At 34.8% G+C, this 24,499-nt stretch overlaps 1 pseudogene; it reads left to right on the forward strand.

Moving 5' to 3' along the window:
* LOC144251569 (transport and Golgi organization protein 1 homolog) overlaps nt 1-24,499 on the forward strand; it is a 92,532-nt pseudogene that overhangs the window by 2,931 nt on the left and 65,102 nt on the right.

The raw sequence follows: 24,499 nt of genomic DNA on the forward strand, positions 1-24,499 counted from the left end.
AAGCAAGAAAAAATATAAAATATACTTGGTCACTGAATCCAAATACATTACTCTTTAAACATATTAAAATGATTATAATTATAAAATTTCCTTTGGAAACTGACAGATATTTATATACAGTATATTAAGAGATTTAGTTTTATTCTTATACTAAGAATTTCCTGTTTTTTCCTGTCAGATGTTTTTGATTTATGTGTGAAAAAATTCAAAAAAGACAGTTTTAAAATGTGTAATGTTAAATTACTGATCTTCAGTATTTTCTGATTATAAGTGTTGCATTTGTACTTAAAAAAACTCCATAAATGAATATTTTCAAGCACACATTTGTCTTGAAAATATTCATGTATCAAATTTGTGCATGTCATTTGGGTTGTATAAATGTAGAAGCATATTAAGCATATACTGGTAATGTGACATATATTTTAAATATGTAGAAATTATATTCTTTTTCTGTTTTCCACAATTTCAGAGCCACTTCTATAGATATTGAAGAAACCAACAGAATGGTATACTTAAATGTGTCGTGTACTAATGGCATTGATTTAGCTGTGAGTGTGCAGTGGGAGACGATATCTGAAACAGCCCTTGGCATGAGTATGTTTAGTTTTTTATGAGAAAAAAATGCTGTAACTCAGAAATGTTGCATGTATAAGATTTACATTATTTCCATGAATTATAATTTATGGGTTTATTAAAAATGGGAAACAGATATTTAATTTTATTACTATATCCAAGAATATTTGAGTGCCTAGGAATGTTACTGAGCTCATGGAGCTTAGAATTTAAGGTGTACCAAAATAATAAGTAAAAATCAATGTGGAGGAATCAATTATGCAAAGAACTGGGTTGGAGGAACCTGGGAGACACGAGGGGGAAGCTTTAGAGGCAGGAAACTCAGGCATAAAAGGACATGTCATAATTGAAGAACCTCAGTGAATAGGGAGTACAGAAATAGGGGAGATGCAGAGATCATTGAAGAACTTGAGAAATATTTTATGGATGTCAATCTTTTATCCCAGATTTAATGGAAAACCTTTGAGTGGTTTAGGCATGGGGAAGATGGTATGGTATGATCATGTTTGCATTTTTAAGTGTTATTCATAGGACCGTGTAAAGAATTGGTTGGTATAGCAGAGAAGAGAGGATGCATGGAGATGAGCAAAAGGGCAACAGATGATGGAAGTTTAGAGCAGGTGATGAACTGGGTGCAAGGGTGAGGGTGAGACCCAGATGACTCCTAGTTCCTCAGCTTGTGTGGTAGGATAGAGTGTCTTGCCACTGACTAAGAGATGTGTGAAAGAAGGCTAGGTGGTGTTTTGGTGAGGGAATTAAAATAAATCTGTTTTAGCACATTTTAAGTTTGAGTTCCTTTTGAGAAGGCGTTTATACTCAAAGGAAGGTCTCTGCTGCAAGATAGACTTAGGGATCTGACATGTGTTACTGTTTTTAAAGTCATGGACATTGATTTAACAATCTGAGAAGAGGAGCTGTAGACAGAGAAGGGAAGAAGACCCAGCCTGAAAATTGAAAAGCATCAGATTGAATGGCTAGGGATAGCAGAGTGATCTCACGAAGGGGATTTGGAGACCTGGTGAGAAATACAGGAGAAAACAGTAGATTGCAGATACTAGAAGAGTGTGTTAAAGGGTGGGAGATGGGCTGGGGCTATTGCTCAATGTCAGAGTGCTTGCCTAGCATGCCCAGGGTCCTGAGTCCAAACCCCAGTGCTGGAAAAAAGAAAAGAAAGAAATAAAACATGTTTTAGCATATTTCCCTTTAAAATTACAGTTAGCAAGTATTTATATTTAAATAGACCTTGGGAAAGTTCATATGGCTATAGAGTGAAGTATTAGTACTCCTTTTGTTATCCATAATTGTTATTTTAAGTTACTATTTTTAAGTTTTCTAGCCTCTTTCTCTCTCTCTCTCTCTCTCTCTCTCTCTCTCTCTCTCTCTCTCACACACACACACACACACACACACACACACACACACACACACACACCATGGGGAATTCATTTGTATTGAAGTCATTAGTCTCAATGTTTAAATAACAAATTAGAGCAGATAAGTTTGAGAAGGAATTATGCACTGGTAAATAATGATTTATGTTTTTTAGGGGGAATGGATGTTGTCTTTTCCATATTTCAAAGTTTTTTTGGACAAGCCAGTTTCTGGCTGGTGTTTCTTTACTTTGGAAGATTCAGTATATGGTATAATGTTAAGAAAATCATCATGTACTATTTACCGATGGCAAGGGATTTTTATTCCAGTAAAGGTAAACATTGCTTATTTTTTTCCACAGTGCACAAAATAATATATACAAGTAAATGTGAGATACATTATGAGTTAACTGTTTTTTGTAATTCTCATTTTCTAGGATTTAATGATACAAAATCCTAAAACTTGTGAGGCCTTTAATATTGGTCTTTCCCCCTACTTTGTAATTACTCATAAAGAAAGAAATGAAGAGAAGTCTTCTGTTAACAGTGTGTATACCTTCACATCTGGATTCCAGTTATTCCTGGTAAAAACAAAATCTTCATTTTATATTGCTTTACCTAAAAGAAATTCAGATTTGTAAGACTGATCTAAATGGATGACAATGTATATTCTATGTTAATGAGTAACAGAACTTTTTGCAAGTTGATACAAATTGTAGCATGTATCTTAAACGGGGGCTATTTTTGTTGGCTTGAAATGATGTATGCTTATGATATATGCATACCTAGTGATCAGAATAGTTTTAAACATCGAGTCTTAAACATCAAATACTAACTCATTAGTATAATATTTAGTGCCTTTCTGAGTTAAACTCTTTAAATTTTTATTCCCACTTTTCTGTCTTCCTTGCAGGTGCAAACAATCATTATTTCTGAGAGTTCCCAAGTAAGATATTTTACTTCAGACAGTCAAGATTATTTAATTGTTGCAAGTCAAAGAGAGGATTCCGAATTAACTCAGGTTTGAATCTTTGAAAATGAAGATCTCCCCAACTTTTAAAAAAATACTGTAATTGAAAGTTATGAGGTAGGGTCTAGAGATTTGGTATAAAAGAAAACCATAGTTTGTGGTAAAGTAGTAAAGGAGAATATGAATATTTATTGGTCCCAATTAACTTTTAAACAACAGTTATGAATATTATATGTTCTTCAAGAGCCAAAGCAAATGTAATCATAAACATGAACATTTAATAAGAATTTAATTGAGTTGGAAAACATTATGGAGGAAAATCACACAGCTAGATAGATGGTATCACTAAAAATTCATGATTAACATTACCAATTGGGCACTCAGCATCACCCCAGAAATTTCACATTTTTCTAGCACACTACATCTTATAATCTCCTTAATGCTTAATTGATAATTTTTGTCTCTGGTGCTTCTGTACATGCTTCTTATCGCCTCATTTTCAACTAATGACCTCAGTGAAATGAAAGTCACTAGAGGGAGATTACTTATTTTCCCAACACCAAATTCAAAATTCCACTTAAAAGCCAGTGTTGCCCCTCCCTCCTGCTGCAGCGGAGGAGTGTCCTTCTGGAGAAGCCCTTCCTTTCACATGGCTGCCCCTCAGCCTTCATAAGGTTTAGTTATTCCCTCCATAGCTGGCATTTCTTTCTCCACGAAATTATTACAGTTGGCATAAATAGTTGAGAATTGTTCAGTTTACAACGAAATCCCTTGATCTCTTCCCTTTCTGATTTCTTTTTTTTCATTTATTTTCTCTCCTTTTCGGTAGGACGTTGTGAGAGAAGTGTCAGCTAGCTTTGTCTACTTCTCATGCTCACCCATGGCGACTGGGTTGCCAAATCTAGTGGATATGTTTATCACTGTCATATACAACTTCCCACCAGCATGAGACTTAGTCATACCCAAATCTCATCCTCCTCTACTCTTGCTTTGTGATACCACAAGGCTTTCCTTCTTAAGAACTCTGTCTGCTCAGTCTCCATTGCTGGATCCTCCTCCCTTTTCTGAATCAATATGTCTTAGAGTATTCCATAATTCAGTTTTAGTTCATATTTCTTCTTTCTTTTCACCTACTATGGGAAATTTCATCAGTTCTGTAGCTCTTCATAGGAACATTAGGCTAGCTTTACATATCAGCTGTAGGCTAATGTCTTTCAAATCATATCTGCAACCTTTCCTCTGTAGTCCAGACTTGAATGTCTAACTGCCTATTGATGCATCCACTTAAATATATTTTAGGAGTGTGTTATAATGTATATCAAGCTGAACTGTAATTAATTTTCTCTATGAAACTGTGCTTGAGTATTTGCTTTTATCTCGGGAAGTAGTAACCTCAGAAATGCAAGTGCTCAAGGGAGAATTCTGTGATATATTTTGTTGAATTACCCCCTTTTTTTTTCTTTCACATCTAATTGATCATTAAGTGTTTTTGAATCTGTGTCTCCATAATATTTTTGAGTGTAGACATTTCTTCCCACCTCAGCTCATCTCCATCTAAGCGTAGTTCTTATCTTTTCTTACCTGAACTGCTAGTCTCCAAGCAAGTCTCTGAAGTTCTCTGATCTCAGATTCATTCTCTATTGGTAGCGAGAGTAATCTTTTAAAAATATTGATTCATGTTACTCATTTAAAAAATTTAGTGATTCCCAATGATAATAAATTTAGCATTAGTTAGTATACTATATATGTAGGATAACCATATTTCTTCTAGCCCAGGATAGCACTGGATCATGCCATGTCCTTGTATAATTATTATTAATATTTCAATCTCTAAAGAACCCCTACATGAATGGTAATTGTATGGTCACCCAAGAAAGGATACTTCATGACCTCCCCTTTCCTGTCTTGACTGTTCAACCCCTTAGCACTGTCAGCTTTCTGGGCTAGTTTTTATTCAGAGCACCATAACCATCTGTATCTTAGAAACTGTCATGTCATTCCTTCTAACTTCATTCCCCTAATACATACATTTCTTTCATCATATCATCCTGACTTTTGGCTTCAGTACCAGTTTTAATTTATGGTCATCATTTGTTCAGTTATTGCTATGTGAGTTTTTGCCTTTTCCTCATCGTTAATAAGAGTGATAAAGGAGGAGGTCAGTGTACCCAGGCTCCTAGCTTAATGCTTGTCTCAAAAGTCCTAACTGTTGACTGCATAATTATTAATTTTTCTTTTTTAAATTAGAGCTTTATAGTTATACATAGTAGTTGCATTCATCCTGAAAAACTCATACATGCATGGAAATCTATTTTAGTTCATGATATCCATTTTTCCCTCCTCTTTTTCCCTTCCATCCTCCTTCCCCTCTCCATCCCTTTCCTCCACTCTGCTAGACTTCCTTTCACTTGTCTATTATTTAATATTTGATTCATTTGTATTATCCTTTCCTTACCTCCTCCTTTCCTTATTTTACTCTAGCTTCTGCATATAAACTTTGAGTTTCTGAGTTTGGCTAATTTCACTTAACATGATATTTTCCATTTTCATCCATTTACCAGCAAGTACCATCATTTCATTCTTTTTTATGGCTGAGTAAAACTCCATTGTGTGTGTGTATGTATCATAATTGTGATACATATTAAGAATATATATATGTATATGTATATGTGTGTGTGTGTGTGTGTGTGTATATATATATATATATATATATATATATATATATATATATATATATTTCATTCTATTCCAGTCATCTATTTATTGGCATCTGGGTTGATTCCATAAGTTACCTATTGAAATTTTGCTGCTATACACTTTGAGGTGGCTATATCCCTGCAGTGTGTCAATCTTATGTCTCTCTGGAAAAATACCAAGGAGTGGGATAGCTAGGTCATAGGGTGGTTCCATCTCTAGGTTTTTGAGGAATCTCCATACTGCTCTTCAGAGTGGTTTAGTAGTCACACCAACCATGTTCAAGTGTACCTTTCCCCCCCCAACATCGCCAGCAATTATTATTCATATTCTTGAGCAGTGCCATTCTGACTGGGTTGAGATTACATTGTATTGTAATTTTGATTTATATTTTCCTGATTGCTGTTGAACATTTCTTTCGTATATTTGTTGGCCATTTGTGTTACATCTTTTGAGAAGTTTCTGTTTAGATCTTTTGCCCATTTATTGATTGCATCATTATTATTATTATTATATTATATTTGGTGCTAAGCTTTTTTTAATCTTCTGGATATTAATCCCCTATCAGAAGAATAGGTGGCCAAGATTCTTTCCCTTTCTGTCATCTCTCTCTTCATGTTCTTAATTGTTTCCTTTGCTGTAGACAAGCTTTTTAGTTTTATGGCATTCATTTATTCTTCATTTTATTTCTTGCACTTTGGGGGTCTTGTCAGTATCTATATGATGGACTATGGAGCCTATGTTTTCTTCTAGTAGTTGTAAAGTTTTTGGTCTAATTCCCGAGTCTTTGATCCATGTTGATTGGGATTTGTATAGGGTGAAATAGAGGGGTCTGTTTTATTTTTGTATACATAGCTATCCAGTTTCCTAGCACCATTTGTTAAAAAGGCTGTCTTTTGTCTGTCTAAAATATAGTTTTGACAGATTTTTCAAATGTCAGATGGCTGTAAGTATGTGGATTTGTCTCTGCATCTTCTCGCTGTGGCTGCTGCTTCCTTCTTGCTGTGAGGTAAGGAAGAGGGAGGGTGTGGGTCTTCGTGGGGGTGGCAGCCAGGGGGGCGGGGGCGACTTCAGTGGCCTGCCGCCGCCGCCTCTGCCGCCTGGGTCTCAGTCCTGCCAGGACCACCACCGCCTCGGGGTCTCGGTCCTGCCGCCTCCTCCTGCCGCCGCCTCGCTGCGGCGGCGGCTGCTTCCTTCTTTCCTCGGAGGTAAGGAAGAGGGAGGGTGGGGGTCAGCCTGGGGGGTCAGCTTGGGGGTGGCAGCCAGGGGGGCGGGGAGGGGACGACTTCAGTGGCCTCGCCTTCCAGCCACCTCCGCCTCCTTCCTGCCGCCGCCGCAGCCTCCTTCCTGCCGCCTCCTCCACCTCGTTCCCGTTCCTGCCGGCGCCGCCGCCTCGTTCTCCTTCCTGCCGCCACGATTGAGGTCGGCTTTGGGGGCAGCTAGGGCTGTGGTAGCGGCGGCGGCAGCTTCCTTCCCGCCAGGAAGTAGGGCAGCGGGGATGGGAACCTTGTTAACTTTAGCCAGGGCGGTGGCGGCGGCAGCTTCTTTCCCGCTGCAGGTAAGGCGGCGGGGCTGGGGTCCACGTGCGGGGCAGTAGGGGCGGCGGCAGCTTCCTTCCAGCGGCAAGGTAGGGCGATGGGGCTGGGGTCCTGGGGGGTGGGCAGTTAGGGCGGCGGTGGCGGCAGTTACCTTGACGCCAGGAAGTAGAGCAGCGGGGATGGTGTCCCCGTGGGCTTTGGCTGGGGCGGTGGCGGCGGCAGCTATTCCCGCTGCAGGTAAGGCGGCGGGGCTGGGGTCCACGTGGGGGGCAGTAGGGGCGGCGGCAGCTTCCTTCAGGCAGCAAGGTAGGGCGGCGGGGCTGGGGTCCTGGGGGGTGGGCAGTTAGGGCAGCGGCGGCCATAGTTACATTCACGCCAGGAAGTAGGGCAGCGGGGATGGTGTCCCCATGGGCTTAGGCTGGGGAGGTGGCGGCGGCAGCTTCATTCCCGCCGCGAGGTAAGGCAGGGTCCTGGGGTCCCTGGGGCGGCGGCAACTTCCTTCAGGCGGCAAGGTAGGGCGGCGGGGCGGGGGTCCTGGGGGGTGGGCAGTTAGGGCGGCGGCAGCAGCTAGGTTCACGCCAGGCGTCCACGCCACCGGTGTCCCCGAGCTGCGGGGCCTTTTGGCTGCTCCTATTACTTGCCCGCTGGGGCTGCGAGCTGTCGGTGGGTGACCTTCCCCACAAAGGGCCGCGGAGCTGCGTGGACGCCGGCAGCAGCAGCGACAGCGGCAGTGGCTCGCCTATGAGGGCGCAGACATTTGTTGCAGTTCTTGGGGCTTTGTTGTTTTCCTTGGGCTTTTACCCTTCTTTTGGTTAATTTTGGATAAAATGTCCCCCGTGATGTAAATATTGAGCAAGGAACCTTGGTGACGTGGGGAGCTTTGCCGAAAGTGCAGTTTGGATTCTGCTTTTCCCATGGTGGCGGCTGGATGAATCTTCACTGCTGGCTGTGGAAAAGGCTAGGGAAGCTTGTTAGTTGAGTTTTAAATTTCCCAGTGTTGTGTTTAAAGGTTTTACGTGCATAGAAGAGGAATGTTCACCTTAAATAAGCATATGAGCGGTTGACAGGGAATGTTTTCCTCTGGGAAAGGGAATTTGGTAGCTCTGACCCATGTCAGTCTGTGAATATTTAGACGTGTAGTGACTTTTTAACATTTTTCATAAAAACCTGTTATTTACAGTTATGTTGTTAATACTCCTTGCCTTAAGTTCCCCGGCAAATCTTTTTCATGCCTTCTGAGAAAGTAGACAATTCATAGATTATCCAAGGAATGGAAAAAAATGTGAGTGGGTGATTTCGGACAATCCCTGAGAGCTGGCATTGTAAGATTCATCCTATCCCCAGTAACATTTTCATACAATAAATGTGAACACTTTTGAAGCCTTTTTATAAAGATACAATTTGGGAATGATATTAAGATAAGGAAAAGCTGTTGATTGATTTCTTAGATTAACATTTCTTCCCTCTTCTCTTTCCTCTTTAAAAAAGTTTTTCAAGTGATAACTTCATCAAATGGCCAGTGATAAGCAAATGTCCGATGATGACAGCCCCAGCACCAGCAGTGGCAGTTCAGATTCGACCAGCAACACCCTGCTGCTCCAGAGCCTGAAGATCATGAAGAAAGAACCTTCTGCCACCCAGGGGAAGAAGAGCACCAAACTCTCTCGCAAAACCACTGCTAAGTTATCCACTAGTGCTAAAAGGTAACATTGTCAGGTTGTCTTTCAAGCAATTGGATGCTTTTATTTTTACATCAAGAACAATACTCCAGAAATACTTCATGACCAATTTTATTTGTACTTGAATGAATTGTCATCCTTTAGGGAGCATGAAAATATCCTCACTAAAATTATGCTTCTAAGCAAACTTATTCTGTACTTTGGTAATTTCAGCAAGAGTCCTAGAGACTGAATTCTCATCCTGACAGTTTAAGGAGTTGGCAAGGAAAATTTGTGAAACTGAATTAGATGGTACATTGGGGATGTTTCCTTTTGTGAGTTATACTCTTGAGTGAAATTAGCGTGTGTCCATGTGGGTGTCAGTCCAGGCATCTGTGGTGGCAACTTCATAAAAGGAAATATGTCACTTTTCATGAAAGGAAATGATCAAAAAAGTTTATATTTGCTAAAAAATGTTGAATGTCAGGCCTTGGCTTTTTTTGAAAGCAGATTTTAAATTTGCTTAGTTTTACAAACAAGTCTTTAAATCCTGCATAATAGGTATAATTTTTTTTGTAGTTATAGTTATCCCTGTTTGTTCTTGTGAGAACAAATAAAATGGAAAAGTAGCCATTAACAATCTCAGGTGTCACTTTGCTGTTAAAACTTTGCACATCTTTAAAACTCCTGGATGTTCTTGACATAGTAGTGAAAATCAACAGCAGGAAAAAAAAACATTTTGTTGGTTATAAGTGAAAGATTATTTGTTTCCTGCTGACTTTAATTTTCTATTATGGCAAAAAAAATCCATCAATGGGACTCCATCAGTGATAGTGGTTGTGTTGAGTAGAACTCTTGTATCAAACATAAAGTGTACCTATAGCATTACCTAATGTTGATGTTTTGTGGTTTTTCATTGATCACAACTAAAAGAAAAAGGAAATATAAAAACTGATCAATTATTGCATTTTATAGTGATTCATGTTCTTATTTTTCTATACATTTTCACAGTCATTGCACCATTAATCAAACACTAATGAACTTGAGAATATTGTATTGAATAGCAGCAGTCTTTGAAATAATTTAAAATTCTTCTCAGTATGTTGTAATCTTGTGGAGAGAACATTAAACAACTTTTGAAAACATTTTAAATTTCAAGAAAATCAGAGAAATGCTCTTTTTCCCCTTACCTTAAGGCCCTCTTTCCTCCAAGAGTATGAAATTTAAATTTGCGTGCTGTACCTAAGATCAGAGAAAAGAAATGGTTAAGTAAGATTGCTAAAATAGTCCTTGGAAGTTTTTCATTGGTAAAGGTATTTGTAAATTTTAAACTTTTTTTAAACAGATAAAATATTGACAAAACTATTAATGTGCTCTTGCAATAGCTTTCTAATTTTTACCACAGTAAAAGTGGATTGAAGTCATTGTCAAAAATATTCTAGTGCTTTTCCTCCTTCTGTTTTGTCTCATTTGCATATAAGCTTGAAAAGAGAATTTCTTTGGTAAAAAGAGTTTTAAAATAGATTTTACATCGTTTTGTTGAGTAGTAGTGGAGGACTTTCTCAAATCAGGTGTAAATGACTTACCTATTTACAGTACCAAGTGAGAAAAAAGCTGCAATTTTCTGTTAAGGAGTTTGGGTTATGCCTCTGAGAACAAAGAGGAAGCAGCCATGTTAGCATTACTGAAGGCAAAACCAGCCTTGCAGTTACCTGCATGATGGTAGAGGGCATTCTGATTTTCTGGTTATTCTGTAGACTGTCTCAAATCCTTTTTGTCTGTTCCCATTTCACTAATAGAATTCAGAAGGAGCTAGCTGAAATAACCCTTAACCCTCTCCTAACTACAGGTAAGAAACAAATTTTGTTATTTTGATTTCTAAATTGTGGAATGATATCAGGAGATGAATGTATTATCCTTGTATGTATGTGCAGCAGAAGAGGCTAGCTAGCTATGTTTGCTTCCTTAAAACTTTGCAAGTGCTTTAAACAAAAATTTCCTAGGTGAATTAAATTAAATTAGGGGAAAAACACTGTTTAGCATGTATCATATATTCTGTACTTATGAATATACTGATCTTGTGCTTCTTGCTGAGATTTGTTTGAGTGGTGTTGATTTTTCTGTTGTTTTTCTGTGGAATACATTTATTCACAAGTATTTTGTAGAAACCTGTAAGGTTTTAAGTTTTAAAGTTAATGTTTGAGTGCAATCTGAACTGATTTTCCAAATTTAGAAATTGTTGAATATGGTGTTACAAAATGTGAAAGCATTAAACAGGAGTATAGTTGTTTTTGTTTGATTTATTCAGTAACTTGCCTAAAGGACAAATTTTATGTGCTAAGCTATGGTTGTAGTTGTTATTTTCTAGAAAACACATTGTTGGAATTATTTACATTTTAAACAAATATCCTAATGACTTGGGAAAATTCTTAGAAGTAAATTAATTGGAATTGTGAGAAGAATCAAATTCAGTGGAACTCAGACTTTAAGATTGGTTGACAAATTGTATTAAAAGTAGCTGGTTGATTTTTTTCATTTGTGTCTTATATAGTGTTCTGTTTATTTTTGAATGGTGACTGTATGGTTTACAAAATTTATCAAATTTAGAGAGCAATATTATAAATAAATTGCATAGAAATATGTGCTCAAGAATGAGAGGGGAAGGGATGCTAGAATTAAGGCAGTGTTATGATTTGATATAAAAATGTTTTGGTGTTTAACCTGTGTTTTTGCTACAAATTGTGTTTGCTCATATTGATCAGCACCATCTCTGAAGTCTACTTGAGACATAATAAAGAAAAATCCATTTGCTACTTATTGTGTGTGTTAACCAGATTCCCAGATAAGGGGGATCTGATCCTGATTTATCCAGTGAATTAACAGTTTTGCTTATATTTGTAGTCACAGCCATTTCAGTTTAAAAAGCAGACATGAATGTGAACTAATTATAAACAGAGTGGTATGTCAGATCTCAAAATATTACTTAAAAAGTATACTCCTCAATAGTGTAGCCACTAGCCACATTCTGATTATGGACCAGGTTGTTGTGGTTAGTTGAAAATGTGATATGCTGTAAGTGTGAAATGCATACTGGATTTTTACATCTTGAAATAATATTTGGCATGTTTAGTGTTTTAAAAATTTTATTTTTATCATCTTCGCATAGTTATTAGAAAATTCAAAATTACATGTGTAACTTGTATTATAATTTTGTTGAACAGTATTGCTTTAGAGAAGAAGTAAATCAGTATTTCTTTTACCCTTCTAAATGGTGTGTCAAATCTGTACCATTTAGGAGGTCAAGTTAAATTTGCTCTGTGGAAGAATCACTTAACTTTCAGAATATATTCTGATAATTTCTGTTGATTTTCTGCAAATGGCTTAAACCAGTGTATGAATTTACATCTAGAGAACATAGTAGACATATTGAATACTTTCAGAGCAGTAATTTACTAGTACATTTGGTAAAGGAATGTACTTTAAGTGTTTAACCCAGGACTGTTTCCACAAGGTCACAGGATTATTTTAGATGAAGTAAAATAATCTAAAATAATAATAATATTTCTGTGAAATAGAAAGTAAGTTTCACTTATCGCATATTTTTTTCTCTTTATATACCAGATTTCATTTAGGTTCATGAAATAATGCTTAACATTTAGTGATTTAACTATTGAAGCAGTAAAACTTTGGGCTTGCTTGTGCACAGTAACATGGAATACTTATATCTATTTTCTTTTGTCACAGTCTTTGGTGACTGTTGGCTATTGAAAAGGACATCTTTTAACTTCTCTATTTCTTTAATATCTGAGTTTCTTTGTGGCTGTGTAAGTGATTCAGGAAAAAAAAAAACAAATGTAAAATACAAGTTTCTTAGGAAATTAGAAGTTGTTTCTTACTACTTTGGGGAGAGACTTTTTTCCATACACCTCATATGTAAAATAATGCAGATACTTTTGTGTGTCTTTGGATTCTTCTGGGTAGAAGGTTAGTTCTTGTAATTTTGATAGAAAAGCCTACATTTGTATTGTGTTTTTGCTTTCATGCCAGAAAATGCAATAGATTGTGGTATTATATTTCTTTTAACTCATAGCTGCATAAATGAGAATTTTAGCTTTATGGTAATTGTATTATTTAGATTTGTTAATTTATGTTGTAATTAAAAATGGGATTCCACAGTCATAAGTATATTTAGAATTTGTGTGTTAATATTGCATGAGACCTTTGAAACCTTATGCTTGCTACTTCCAGGTGCAATTATTTAATTATGGCTTTTGGTAAGGTGTGTGTGTGTGTGTGTGTGTGTGTGTGTGTAAACTTGTCAAAGTATGTGGCAGTTAATTATCCCTCAGGGAAGAAATGTTAAGTGTATCTGGGTACATTCAGGAAAATGTTGAATGAGATATAGGAAAACCAGAATTACTTGTACTAGGGAGATTTGTCTTAAATCCCATCTTTTGTTTTAATTAATAAGTTATTATTTAGTTACATAATTAGGTCTAATATACACATCCAGGATGGCCTTTGAAAGATATCATTGTCAAATTAAATGCATGACTTTAAAAGTGTTTGATTATATGTCAATAGGAATACTTCTTTTTCTTTTAGTAAACAAGGTTGATAAAGATTTAATTTCTAATGATTTGATGGTATTTTAGGTTTTAAGTATTGAAGGCCTGTGGGCCAATGCATTTTAAACACAGGGAAATAATATATGTTTTTTGGTTTACTTTTATACTTTTTACATTCTATATTTTAGATTACGGTATAAAAATCAATTCACCAGTGAGCATGAAGGGAAATTATTATGAACATCCCTTTGTTTTACAGAAAGTTATGGACGAGAGTTGTTTAGTAATGTGTTGACATTTACGTTCTGTTTATCAAAGGATGTGCTTCCTTTTCCACTTAGAGTTAGCACTTGTGTAAACAGCAAAAGTTTGGAAAGGTGCTGGATTTCTAAGTTAACCTTGAATTTCTTTTCCTGTATAGAGGGTACAAACATGTACTCCTAAATATTAATGGGTTTGGACTGAATCTATGTTAAAGAAGATATTTAAGAGTAATTGTAAATCCTTTTTGGATGAATGGAAGGCCTTATGGGGGGTAGATATTACAGTTTCAAGTTTATATTAATCATATGTTGACTATCAAAACCTGAAATTAGCTACTATAATACTTGTAAATACTATAATACTTGCAAATTTTGTTAACTTCCCTTTTTTAAAGAGAGAGAGAGAGAAAGAGAGAGAGAATTTTTTAATATTTATTTTTTAGTTATCGGCGGACACAACATCTTTGTTTGTATGTGGTGCTGAGGATCGAACCGGGGCGCACGCATGCCAGGCGAGCGCACTACCACTTGAGCCACATCCCCAGCCCTTAACTTCCCTTTTTAAAAGAAAGAAAAAGAAGTAGCATAAGTTCTAAATCAGAAGTTGGCAATTTGCACGTAAGAGTAATTTTCTGAGTATAAACTGTGTTTCTGATGGTTGCCATATCTCTCACTATTGTCCAGTGTAGATTAGAACTTTGCTAATTAAAGGGTGATCTTCAGACTAGCAACATCTGTATCACAGGTGTGATTGTTAAAAATCAGAATATTGTTTTCCCCTAACCAGAAGTACTGAGTCCGAATCTGAATTTAATAAGATTGCTAACTGAATTGTGTGTCTATTGAGGTTGGAAAAATCCTGCTACTGAAGCCAGACTGTTCAGATCCATGCTGTGCCACTATTGGCATGCCACTTTATATAAGTTACGGGATATTTTTGTTCTTCAGTTTTCCAAGTTGTAAAATGAAGATTAAGTTGATCTCCCCATTGTATAATTATTGTGAGGATGAAATGAATTTGTTGAAAGTTTTGTTTACCACATAAATTGGATCCCTAAAGTGGATACAGCATGATAAAAGTAGGTGAGACAGTTTAGCAGCATGCCCTCACTCTTGCTGGTGTTTGCTCCAGTGCATCCACATCCTACTTATTGGAAAAATTACATCTTAATTCATCATCTAATTATTGAGTACATATCAAGCAGTTTGTTTTTAATGTGAATAAAAGCAGGTTTTTTTTTTAAAACTTGAGTTAAAACAGAAAATTAGCCTAAAAGTGTTGATCATAGATGAACAAATACTCAATCCCTTCCAAAAAATATGTGTAAACTTAATGATACTTTAAAAGAATGCCTGGGATTGGGGCTGAAGCTACTGGCAGAATGCTTGCCTAACATGTGTGAGGCACTGGGTTTGATCCTGAGCACCATATAAAAAAAACATAAAATATATGCATTCTGTCCATCTACAACTACAAAAAAATGTTTTAAAAAATATTTATAAGAATGCCATGACTATGACTGCCCAGTAAAGTATAATAAATTTTTTAGATAGTTGTATTAGTTACTATTTTCCCCTCTTTAAATATCCCATTTTAAGAGTTTGTGATTTTATTCAGAATGCAGTAATTTCAATATTTGTAAAATTTACACTCATAATAGTATAGTTTACCAATTACTTCAACATAATGTAGTGTAATTCCAGGCAAAACAGTGAGTTGGAATTTGAACGAAAATATTAAATAACTCATATTCTTTACTTTTTTCATAATTGTGATATTTAATATTATTCACTTAAAGATTATTTAGCTATCATTTCTATTTGCTTATAGAAAGTAGTTGATAATTACAGTAATTCTAATTGTGTCCAACTACAACTAAAAATTAAATTTTAAAAAAAGAATTCTGTTTGGGCATTTCATTAGAATTTAAAAGATGAAATATCTTTAAACATTTAATGTTTCTTTTGCATCTGGATCACGGAAGTTTTTGCCTCTTCCCCATATTCATAGTCTAGGAGATAGTTGACAATACCTGGAGACATTTTGCTTTTCAAAACTTGGGGAAAAAGGCTCTAGCATACAACAAAGAATTGTCTCCCTTCAGGAGATCTTAATGAAATAAAACATATATATGTTTCTGTTATGTTTTACTAGGAATATTGAAGTAACTTGTGACTACAGAATGGGAGTCACCTTTGTATTGTCTTAGTGATGAAAATAAAAACCAAATGAAGAGCATGGCTTTCTCACCAGTGTGTAATTTAGTGTCAAAATCTAATATAATGTAATCATAACTTTCTGCAATCATAGAAAGTAATGTAATTGCCTCTTCGGAAAAATGTGAGAAGAGAGTATCAATATCAAATTTTGAGAAATGTTAAGAATAAGGGAAGCATCTGGAAGAGATGGGAAGGATCAGTCTCTAACCACAAATTTTGCACACCTCTAGTTCTCCCACCTCCTACCACATATCTGGCTTTGTAAAACTTTACTTTTTATTTTTTGCCTTAGATAACTTAGCTAAAAATTATTCCAAAATTATGTAAAATAAATGTAATTTTCCATTATTAAACTTTTGTTTTCCATAACACATTAAAAGGAAAATTAAATAATAAAAACAGACATAATAAATTCTTGTTTGATATAATCATTTAAATATCTTTTTTAGACAGCAGTAATTCAAACAAAAAATACTTCCCTTACTTAAAATGTAACATTTTATATTAATGAATCAGGAGGCTAAAACACTAAAATTGTCAGACTCAGTAAATCCTTCAAATATTTCATCTATAGAGGCACAGTAAACACTTAGTGTAAATTATAAAAGGTTTTTTAAAATATATAAATTCCAGGTCAAAATATATCAAATCAAACATATATCAACTTTACTTCTCAATTTACTTCTCTATGTAATCATATTTTGTTGACTCTAAATAACATTGTCTGGTAACTGATAATGACATTAAAATTTGTATCATCTCTCTGCTAAAATATAGTAAACTCTACTCTGAGCCCCTCATTCATAGGTCTTACATCTGTTATCCCATCGTCAGCAATAAAGCCAATGAGATTATTCTAAAATATAAATGTCCCCATGTTATTCTTGTCTTTGCTTTTTAAAGGACCAAGCAATGTACTCTCTAATTTCTCTTTTGCCTATTTTCCCTTTGTTGTAGAATTATATTGTGCATTTCAATCAAATTAAAGTCTTTCAGTTCCCTTAACTGTCTAATATATTTCTAGTTAGGCAGATGATGATGCACCTCCTGAAATCCTATTTTCTTTTCACAGACCTCTCAGTCTCACTCTGCTCCATCTGGAAATATCCAACTCCTCTTTGGGATCCTTATAAAATCTCCCTTTTGTGAACATACACTTTATACAGTCTCCTTGATGACTTGCTGCTTCCCGTCAGTTCTATTTTGGAAATATTTGCAAAACTGCATTTATTACCTCATATCACAGTTATTCATTCACATCACTATTTCCATTTGCTGACTATGAAAGAAAACCTTTCTGGTTTTGGCATCTGCCTTGGCAGCAGCAGTCGGAGAAGACAGCCTGGAAGACCTCCTCTTAGGCTTCTTCTTAGCCTCACTTTCTTCAGAGCTGACCTTCCTCTGGAGCTTCCTGGCTGAGAGCACAAGGCTCATGCAGGTGCTGCAGGCAGTGGCTCTCAGGAACCTTCTGAAACTGTGCTGCCTGGCCACTGCTGCTGTTCCCACCACATGAGTTGCTGTGACACACCAAGTATTCAATTATTTTAATTCAGTTTTTACCATAATTGAGACATAACTATAGGCAATTTTAAATCTCTAAATTTTGTGATTTTAGCTACAACAAACCAAATAAAAATCAAATCCTTACTATTATGTTTTGTTTATTCTGCTTTCTAAATAAGTTCTCATTTTGTCATTATTGCCAGTGCTTACAACCCTCCTTTCTCTTATCTCTGGCCTAGAGAACAGTGACCTGCCCCTGGTTACTCTTCCTGTCATGAGCCTCTCTCAAGTGTGCCATTCTCCCCTCTCACAAGCATTAGTTTCTAAAATAAACATTTAACCATGCCATACCCACAAAAGTAAGAAAGTATTCTATTATTTATGCAATAAACTCAATATTTATTCATATGTCCCCCAGCTCTTCCAAGCATGATCACAAATAGTCTTCCAAATTCCCTGTAGGAACAAACTCAGCCCCACTAATACTTGTTCACATCATTCCTTCGCTTCACACAATTCCTACCTCTTCTGATTTTTATTGCTTCTCTGTCTCTATTTATGCTTAACATTTGCCAACATAGCCTCCATTGCCTCTAGCTCCTTAAGTTCCACATTGAATTCTCTTTTTTTCATGCCCCAAAGAATTTCTGCTGCACCATCATTACTTTCCCATCCTAATAGAAGTGAGAGCTTATTAATCTAATTTCCATATACTTTTTCAAAAGCTTTAATCATAACATTAAGTGTGCTTTGTCTGTTTTTACAAATAAATATCTTCTCCATTATGATGCAAATTCTTTCAGGATTGATATTATATTGTATCATTTTTTATATCATCAACATCTAGTATATAAAAGGAAGAATGAAAGAATAATCTAAATAGAAAATATATCTAAAGTTTCTAGTTACTGTGTATTATATCCAATATTCAGAGCTATAATATTAATTCTATATTTTGTGACAAGGAACTTCTTGTAATAATTCTACAGTGCAGGTGGACATAAACTTTAAAGCCCAAATGAAAGCCCCACACCACTTACTTTCCCCAGTAATAAATGCTACTTTTGGATTATGCTAATAAAATCTAACCTTCCATTAGATAGATGATTTCTGAATATTCTTGAATAAATTACCTCTTAAACAGAATAAAATTAGAATGGCATTCACTTTATTAATTAGCAATTTTTAAGACAGGCAGAGATACAATTTACATACTTAAATATGCCCATCTATTATACATATATATTATATATACATATATTTTTGTCAGGCCTACTATTTCTCTATCCTCTAATAGATAATGAAACAAAGGTACTTGTGTTTATCAAGTGTAAAATAATGCTTCTGTGGATGTGGGGAGTAGTTTTTAATTGCCTGCTATTACCTATGGAATAAATTTAAGAGTTAAGTTTGATCACTTAGAAATGCTTGGTTTTAATGCTTATAAAAATTGAACTTACACATATTCTGAAAAATACATTTTTAAAATCAAACTTAAGCTCATTTCACTTTCTCTCTTTAATATGTCATCAACACAAAAGCTTTTATCTCTTCCACTCTAAAAAAGAGTATGTTATTGTGGATAAGTGAAGGAAACAGCAAAAATATAAAAATTAAATATTTTGTGTCACAAGTCTTTTATGAGGAATAACATTTGTTTGATTTTTATTTTTTGAAAGCTAAATATGTAAATGCTAATTCTTTAAAATTGGAATGGAACTTATTGATGTCTATTACCAGTATCCTTTTTTTCACTGTGTCACAAAGGGGAAATTGGGCGCATCAGGCCAAGAAACTACTCCAACATATTACACAGGAGAACTTTAAAAAATCTAAGGGAAATTGGACAGTGGCATTTGCAAAATCAAGCAGCATGATACAAAAATTTGAGATCTATCTAAGTCAATAGGATGATTTTATTCAAAGAGAAAAAGTCTCCACTGTCTCTCAGATTGGCAAAATCAGTTTCCTTTGTCATAAAATTGCTTAAAATTCCAAAAGGTAACATTTCATATGTCAGTGACTTGTTCAAATGGCTATCCCCTACCTTACCTAAGCCAATTAACATCACTATAAATTTTGTTCATATTGATTTGCCTTTCTTAAAGTATAAGCAGGAAAAATTCCTCACTGTCTCAAAACCTGCTATTTTTTCTCAATTATTTTGTGACTTCCTGGCTATTAAGTAGATGGAATAATATTTAATGCTCACACAACTGGGGCATCTGAAAATGAAGGGAAGTCCATCTTCCTTAGCCACTCTGTCCTGGGGGATAACTCCAGGTTCCAGTGCCAAAACAAATCAGGAGAAAAACTTTGTCTCAGAAGTATTTTATTGTGTGTTAAAATGGCAAAAATAACAAACTGAGGTGGGTGTTTGTTTTTTAGAATCCAACTCAATTATAAAATGTACTAAATTAATTTTCCAAAATAGTCTAATAATCTCTCTCAGAAATTACAGTGATGCAGTGGTTATTTGCATTTTCCTGATTATATTCTATTTTTTCCTCAGAGGGGGACCTATGTCCAAAGGGAACAAGTCCTATCAATTGAGTGTCATAGCAATCATGCAGAAGCTTCAGCATATCAAAATGTCAGAAATCAGACAACAGAGAGAGAAGATGAACGTTTAAATAATAGAAAACTCTTCAGTAGCGCTGAAGTTTGGTAAAGAAAGAAAAAGGGAGGTGGGAAGAAACTAAAGAGTTAATGAGGAAATAATTTATGAAGAATTTTATAATGCTTTCCATCCCTTGTACTAAATAATTGAAGTTTTAAGTATAAAATACAGGCTCTTTTTACATTTTGGACAGACTGGCTCTGCTATAGTGTGGAAATTTGTCTTGGATGGGAGCCAGAGCAACAGTGAGAGATCATTCATTCATCCTGTTGTTTCAGGTATCTACTTACCAGTTAATGATGTCTTGATCTCAGGCAGTTTCTGGACCTCAGCATTATGATGGTTCTGCATTGCAGAATTCTGTGCTGTTGGGGGTTTTGCTGTAAAAATGTAGTAGTTTATCAGTAACCAAGGCTTCTACTCACTAGATGTCAGTAATATTTCCCTCACCTCCAGTATAACAATATCTCAATATCTTTAGGCATTTTCAGATGTTCTCAGGGGAGTCTCCCACCCCAGAACACTGATTTGTGGTAATAACAAAGAGGATAGAAGAAGGAGAATTGGAGAATATTTAACTTGTTAACAACAAAATGATGATGTATTGAAAGTAACATTTGAGGGAAAGGGGTAAATTGTAGATGCAAAATTTAAAGTGTGTCTGCTTTTGCTTTTTACTGGGAACAGTTACGGTGCTTATATAGGGAGGTGCTGATATCAGACATATGAGCTTAAAGAGTAAATTGAAAAATACACACACACACACACACACACACACAGGAGAGTCAGAATATTATTATAGTATTCCAACATAAAATTAAGGGGAACTCAACTAAAAATGATAATTAAAGTAGAAGAAACCAAGGCGAACAATTTTCAACCCCTACTCAATCTCTCCAGTTTGAACACCTATGCCCATCATATTAGCCATTTTAGAATATGAAAATACAAAGAAGTAATAGTAGCTATTTTAGAATATGAGAATATAAAGAAGTACCAGATTTTAACATTCAGAGTTCAGAAAATATTTATCTTAGCTACTTATTATTTGGAATGTTCATAAAACACAATGTAATGTCTTTTCGAAGTGTCTGTGATTTTAGGGATATAATATGGAAAATCAAAGACAACAATATTCTATTACAAAAATGTGTTTCATATTTGATGTTAGAATACAACACATTTGTTTTCTAAGTTAGATTCAATAAAGATGAGGAGCTTAAAGTTATCTGGACAGAAGAAGAGAAAGGAATCAGTCATCAGTTAGAATGAAAGAAACCCATGATTGCACTTGAAAGGGTGTTAGCAGAAGCTGTCCAATAAATTCACAGAAGATGCTTCTGCTTTAATAAATTGTTGTGCTATCAGCCAGGCACGGTGGTGCACAACTGTAATCCCAGTGGCTTAGAGGCGCATGAGTTCAAAGGCAGCCTTAGCAACAGCAAGGCGCTAGGCAACTCAGTGAGACCATCTCTAAATAAGAATACAAAATATGAGGGCTGGGGTTGTGGCTCATAATATAGTGTTTGCCTAGCATGTGTGAGGCCCTGTGTTTTATTCTCAGCACCACATATAAATAAATAATAAATAAAGGTCCATCAACAACTAAAAAATATCTAAAAAATGCAAAATAGAGCTGGGATGTGGCTCAGTAGTCCAGGGCCTCTGAGTTCAATCACTGGTACCAAAACAAACAAAGAAACAAACTGTTGTACTATCAAATCCTTTTGTAGCACTTGAGCTTCACTTTCTCTACTTGTACTGACGGATCAAGGTTTTGTTTGTCCCAAATCTATAATTTGGTGCCAATTGTCTGTTTATCTTCTGAGCATGAAAGGGAAATCTCAGCCTTGAAAAATTTTTTATTATTAGTGTTATTATTATTGGCCTGGTAAGAACCACAATAGTGCTTTTATGAAGCATAAGAAAATTTAGGGGTTCTAAAACTTTATTCTGAAAAAAAGTAATTTTATAAATATTATTTCATGTTCAAAGTATATTCATATACAGCCTTACATTTTCAAATGACCAAAGAATGAGGAACACTTAAAAATAATGTGTTTCATTATTCACATAGGTGGAAATAAAGTTGTAGGTTAAATTTTAGCATTAGTACTCATTCTCTGATTTTGTGTTATTTCTACCTATTGTCAAACATCTAACAATACTTTAGGAATAGGATGTCAATTTTTTATGTTCATAAAGTTCAGTGTAAAATAAAAAAGAATTATCTTGATTATGGCTAATATTTTCTGTATAATCTTATGAATCATTACTACTGGATTAGCATTTTTCAAAACCAGGATCAAACATGTGTTTTTCAACTTTATTACCTTTTTATACCTATTATTAGAGTAAATAAATTGGCATCATAATTTTAAGTTAATAATTTTTTTTCACATAATGGATATGCTAAAATTAAATCCATTCCTTTATATAGACTTGTAGAATCTACACCCAATTTTCAGATGCTATAAAAAATGTCACAGTAATCTTCATATATAAGTAGATATATATATATATATATATATATATATATATATATATATATATATATATATATATGATACTTGTTATATTTTGGAAGAATATTCATGAGCTAAAAGGTGTTCATATTTTTTAGTATTTTTTAAAATCAGAAAATACATTAATTTGCTCTTTGATTAGTCCAAATGCAGCTTAAACTTTTCCCATTGTCCTCCATCTTTTACAACACAGTTGTTTTCAGCTATTTAATTGTGGAAACAATAAAGACATTACTCTGAAACAACTCTTAGTAGGCAAAAAATTTTAAAAAAATGTTATCACTAAGAGATAATCTATTAATCTCTTTGTGACACTTGGTTTAATTCTCAGCTTCAAACTCAATAAAATTCCAGGCATTTGCATAAGTTGTATATTATCTAATAAAGTAACACTGTTCTTCATTTTTCTAATCTAAGGTAATATATTACCTTTGTAATATATGGTGGTAATAAATTTATCTTTTTTCACCATAAGTAGTGGACTTTAAATCCAGTAAATTTGATCATTCTGTTGCACATTGGTGTTTTTTATTTGGGTTTTTTTTTTTTTTTTTTTGGTTTTTCATTGCATTGACTGATTTGAGTGATTTTCATATTGATTACTCTTCCTTTTCCTTTTTTTCTCTCTTCCTTTCAACATATTTAAAACCTGGAATTCCCTTTTCTTTCTTTCAAAGCAATTTTTTTCTTTTACAAATATTTTTAGATTTTTTAGAAAAATCTTGCCCATCTCCAAATTCTAAAATGATTTTTCACCTTAAAAATTTTACATATTATTTAGTATGTATTTCAGCATTTCTTATATGTTAATGCTGCCTCTGTATTTCTTATTTAGTAAGGTATGTGCCCTGTCTCTTCCTAATTGTAGAAGCATTATTTTTTTTTCAATTGATAATATCACTTTTTCATGTAAATTTTTACTATTTGATAGATATAATACTAATTTTATCTGCAATTTATGGATTCTTTTTTTGTGAAGTCATTTAAAATAATTTTGCAGTCAAATCTCTCATTACCTTTTCTTACGTTAGCCTTTTCTACATAAAGCCAATTCAATGTAAAATTAAAAATTGTCTCATTAAATTTTTCACACAGTTATGATTTTGTATTTAATATTTTAAACAATAATATATTTGGTTTTCAGCCTGAGAAGAACTGGGTTAAAATGCCCATTTTCTCCATTAATATTTCAAAACTTGGAAAAGTCAGGGATCTTTGAGCATCTTTAAATGGAGCCTATTAGGAACCATAGGGGTTAAATTAGATAATGTGTGTAAACTCTTAACAGATGTCTTGCTGGTAGTAAATAATAAATGATGCAGAAAGTTATTTATGGCTTTATACATAATGAGGTGTTTTAATTTATTATTTACCAAATACATATTTATCGTAGAAGTTTAGGCTAAATATGTCTTTGGTAAATAATAAATTATTTTTATTAGTTTTGACTTATCTCTTGAAGTTGGGACATTCAAAAGATAAGTCAAAACTTAATGAATATAGACCTGAAAGTAATATGAGAGTTTTTCCAATTATAGTTGAAATATAATGAAAAATTAAAAAGTAGTCATGGATATAGGACACATAGAGAAACTTCCTGTTCAGGAACATCACTTTGGTCTTTGGAGATTTATGTCTTCATTCTCTGACTCTTTAAATGGAACAGTACAATAAATAGTTAATGTCTTAAGAGTGATTGCAGATCAACAAGCAAAGATAAATACAAAAATGTTACAGGACACAGTGTTCCTATTCAATATCCTTGAAGTAGTTTCAGATTTAGATTGATTCTAGGCACCCAGGCCTCTTAGACATCATCAGGAACATCTAAATTGCTTTCTCACAACTTCTACAATGTTGGGGACCACAAATCAAGTCAAGATGGCATCTGGCAGTTTGCCAGGAGGAGTGGTTTGTGAGGCAAGGCCACTGAGCCATTAAGATGATAAGGATTCCTTATTGGCTGACTGCTGTATCTAGATAATGCTAATTGAGTC

This window comes from Urocitellus parryii, unplaced genomic scaffold, assembly GCF_045843805.1.
Source record: "Urocitellus parryii isolate mUroPar1 unplaced genomic scaffold, mUroPar1.hap1 Scaffold_109, whole genome shotgun sequence".
Taxonomy (NCBI): Eukaryota; Metazoa; Chordata; class Mammalia; order Rodentia; family Sciuridae; genus Urocitellus; species Urocitellus parryii.